The following is a 5,030-nucleotide window of genomic DNA, read 5'->3' on the forward strand; positions in this document are numbered from 1 at the left end:
GACCCACTCGTCGAACAGCCTCACTGGAATTTTTCAGTCCCAGCTATAAATATACGACCCTTGTTCTTATTTTTGATATCCCACTATCTCCACAAGTTTTGAAAACTCTAGAATATTCCCTCCACTATATTAATACAAACTTAAGGGAAAAACAAGGATTAGTTACCAAGAATCAAGAGGATCAAGTGCAAAAGAGGCTCACTAGGGTTTGTGGGAGTCAAGAATCCCTTTTGTGTTGAAGTTGGGGTTTCCTCAAGTAAATTATCTTCATCCAAAGATTATTCCTACATAATCAAAGGTGAGTTTTACATTTAGTTCATGCTATAAAAAGTATTGAGTGGTTAAAAGACTTGAATTAGAGAAGAAAGTAGAATATGAGCTCAAATATGGATCTAATGGTATTTTGAGTAGTAAGTTAATATGATTCATGATTCTTAGTATGAGATGAGTATAATATTGTTATGAATGATTCTAATGACGTTGAGGAAGTATTATGTGGAGAATGAATATGGTGTTGTGTTGTAATTATGATTATGAATGACTTTGGAAAGGAGTTTTGAGGATTGAACCATGTTTAACTTGAAGAAAGTGATTAACTATGATATTATGGGTGTTGCTATGATGTTTAGGAATTCTTAGTATATGGAGGAAGTTGTTGAAACAAAGGAAGTGTTGTCCCATTTTCGTTAGCTCTTAGTCGCTTTAGTTCAAACTTAAGTATGTATTCAATTATCTAATCTTATTGTGAATTCCCTTGAATGTAGAATCGTGAGCTTGGAGGGAGAGTTGCTAGTCGATAAAGTTAAAGAGACGTAAAGGTATGTAAGGCTAGATCCTTTCTTTCAAAGGCATGACTCCTATATTACCATTTTCTATAGATTTCCATGACTTTCTTACATCCCAACATGTTGAAAGCTAAAGAGTCTTAATAGCTTTTTATGAGAAAGAGATGAGACATGTTTTGCGATAACGATGATTCTATTCCTAGAGATTCTAAAGCTTATGAAAAGATATCATTATAACGTTAATGATCTTACTCTATTCTTTTCTTGATGCTATTCATTCTTGATCGTCTCACCCCATGATACTAGTTCCTCCAAGGTGAGACCTAGCGATGATGTTTGATTCATAATATAATCGGAGGTTCCCGACCTTACGTCACTCCGATAGAGTTACAGCTTTTACTTGAGCTCTCATGCATGCTTTATGTTATGTATATGTGACTTTACACCATGCCTAGTTGGTTAAAGTTTGACACCTGCCGCGGGGCGCGAAGGCGTTTTATGATGATGATTACACCGTGCCTAGTTGGCCGGACAGACACCACTAGTGGGAGGCATGAGATTGTTTACCCCTAACGTGGGCTAATGATGATCACATCGTTCCTATATGGTCGGGCAGTTTACATATACATACTTGATATGGTATTGTTTCTTATAAAAGTATGCATGCATGATTCCGCCTTAAGAGGCAATCAGTTACAGGTTATCTCTTCATCTTATGTTCTTTTATTTCTCTATTATGTTATTGTACATTGTACATACTTACATGCACGTTACCTTGTTCGTGCGACGTCCTCTTTCTTTTATGGACGTTGTGTTCATGTCCACAAGTAAACAGGGAGATGGACCGGACACCTAGGAGCCTTATCAGCAGTTGTACAGGAGCACCCCACTACTCCGGAGGTGCAGCTTATTATTATATTCTTTTGTGTACATACTTGGGGCATGGCGGGGTCCTATCCCGTCCTAATGATTTTCGTGTTCCAGTTAGAGGCATGTAGATACTCATGTGTGGGTAATAGATGTTATATGACCTCTTTAGCTTACACTTTGTACATTATTTTGTAGCCTTATTGGCCTATGTATATATATGCATGTTCTTGGGAGATGTTTGGTGATTATCTCATAGTAAGCACGTCTTTGAGAAGCTATATCCATTCAGGATAGGTGTGATAGTTAGCACGATAAGTGGTGCTCGGTAGCCAGCTCCGGGTACCCGTCATGGCCCCCTAGTCGGGTCGTGACACAATAATCACAAACAAGCTAAGTTTTCAGTTCTTAGACTTCTACATTTGAGTTTCTATTAGCTCGTTCTACCTTTGCAAAGGTTCTATTGGAAGGGTGATCTTAGATTTTTCATAGCGACCGGAAAGGTCGTTACATCAATACCAATTAAAACACCGTTCGTCCCCGAACAGAAAAGGATGAGGAATCTAGAAAAAAGGGTACCTATCCCAGCGAAAAGCTGAGGATACTTGCTATGCATATCCGATTCTGTTTCCCAAGTAGCTTCCTCAACTGGGCGATTCTTCCACTGAACTTTCACATAGGCTATTTCGTTCGACCTCAACTTGAGAACTTCTCTATCTAAGATAGCAATAGGCTCTTTCTCATAAGTCGAGTTCTCATCTAGTAAAATCAAATCCCAACGGATTATGTACGAACCATCGCCATGATACTTCTTTAACATTGAAACGTGAAATATCGGATCAACACCTGGTAAGCCCGAAGGTTAAGCCAACTTATAAGCAACCTCCCCCACGCCCTTGAGAATCTCAAATGGCCCAATAAATCTTGGGCTAAACTTTCCCTTCTTCCCAAACCTCATCACACCCTTCATGGGTGAAATTTTTAACAGAACTTTTTCTCTCTCTATAAACTCAAGATCTCGGACCTTTCGGTCCGCATACTCCTTTTGCCTACTCTGTGCTACGAAAAGCTTAGCTTGAATCACCTTCACCTTCTCTAATGACTCTCTCAGAAGGTCCATACCCCAAGGTCACACCTCAAACCCATCGAACCAACAAATAGGAGACCTATACCTCCTCCCATACAAAGCCTCAAATGGGGCCATGTCGATGCTCGAGTGGCAACTATTGATATACGCAAACTCTGCCAATGGTAAGAACTGATCCCAGAGACCACCAAAATCTATCACACAAGCTCGAAGTATATCCTCAAGAACCTGAATAGTTCACTCGGATTGCCCGTCAGTCTGAGGGTGAAACGCTGTGCTAAGGTCCAACCTAGAACCTAACTCGGGCTGCAGAGTCCTCTAGAAGTACGATGTAAAAGTAGTGCCCCTGTCAGAGATGATGGAAATCGTAACCCCATGCAATCGAACCACCTCCCTGATGTACAACTTGGCTAACTTCTTTGCATTATACGTTACCTAGACCAGAATAAACTGAGCAGACTTAGTCAACCTGTCGACAATAACCCGTATAGAATCAAACTTCCCCAACGTCTTTGGGAGACCAACCACGAAATCCATTGCTATCCTTTCCCACTTCCACTCAGGAATGGGCATCCTCTGAAGTGTACCCTCAGGTTTCTGATGTTCATACTTCACCTGTTGGTAGTTCAAACACTGAACAACAAACTCCACTATGTCACGCTTCATCCTAGCCCACCAGTAATGTTGTCTCAGGTCTCGATACATCTTAGTAGCGTCAGGATGAATGGAATACCTCGAACTATGAGCCTCTGCTAGAATAGTCTTGATTAAATCACCCACACGTGGCATGCAAACTCGCCCCTTAATCCGTAACACCCCATCTTCGTCGATCACAGCCTCCTTGGCCTAACCACGCAACACCTTGTCATGAATTTTATACAACTTAGCATCCTCAAACTGTTTAGCCCTAATCTATTCCAGAAACGATGACCTAGCCTCAACACAAGCCAACACTCTACCCGTGCTAAACATATCCAGTCTTATAAAACTGTTAGCCGGAGTCTGATCTCTCTAGCTAACGGACGCTCCGAAGAGATCAAACGAGATAGACTTCCCATACTAACTGACTTCCTACATAATGCGTCGGCCACCACATTCGCCTTACCAGGGTGATAAAGAATGGTGATGTCATAATCCTTCAGCAACTCTATCCATCTCCGCTGCCTAGAGTTTAGATCCCTCTGAGTGAACACACGATGCAAGCTGCGATGATCAGTGTACACCTCACAAAGGACACCATACAAGTAGTGCCTCCGAATTTTCAGCTCAAACACCACTGCTGTTAATTCCAAGTCATGAGTAGGATAGTTCTTCTCATGCACCTTCAACTGTCTAGAAGCGTAAGCAACCACCTTCTTTTCCTGCTTCAAAACAGCACCCAAACCAAAGCGTGAAGCATCACAATAAACAATAAAATCCTTGCCCTCCACGAGCAATGCTAGAATAGGAGCTGTCGTCAACAAGGTCTTAAGCTTTTGGAAGCTCACCTCACACTCGTCGGACCACTGAAATGGTACCTCTTTCGGGATCAAATGGGTCAAATGAGAAGCAATAGAGGCAAACCCCTTCACAAACCGATGATAGTAATTAGCCAGACCCACGAAACTATGGATTTCAGTCACTGATGTGGGCTTAACCCAATCCCTGACTGCCTGAATCTTCTGCGGATCCACCATAATACCCTCCTTCGAAATTACATGCCCCAAGAAGGACAAAGAAGATAAACAAATTTCACACTTGGTGAACTTAGCATACAACTTCTTTTCTCGCAATACCCTAAGAGCAATCTTCAAATGTTTCTCATGATCCTCCTTACTTCTAGAATACACCAGGATATCATCAATGAATGCTATCACAAAAGAATCTAAATAGGACTTAAAAACACTATTCATCAAATCCATAAATGCAGCTGGGGCATTAGTAAGTCCGAAAGATATAACCAAGAACGCATAGTGTCCATACCTTGTCCTGAAGGCTGCCTTAGGAACATCTTCTGCCCGAATCTTTAACTGGTGATACCCTGACTTTAAGTCAATTTAAGAGAACAAGGAAGCTCCTATAGCTGATCAAACAAATCATCAATACGGGGGATGGGATACTTATTTCGGATAGTAACCTGATTCAGCTGATGATAATTAATACATATGCCTATAGACCCATCCTTCTTTTTAACAAACAACACGGAAGCACCCCAAGGAGAGGCACTCGGGCAAATAAACCCCTTACTTAAGAGATCTTGCAACTGCTCTTTCAATTCCCTTAACTCTGCTGGCGCCATCGTATAGGGTGGT

This window comes from Lycium ferocissimum, chromosome 3, assembly GCF_029784015.1.
Source record: "Lycium ferocissimum isolate CSIRO_LF1 chromosome 3, AGI_CSIRO_Lferr_CH_V1, whole genome shotgun sequence".
NCBI lineage: Eukaryota > Viridiplantae > Streptophyta > Magnoliopsida > Solanales > Solanaceae > Lycium > Lycium ferocissimum.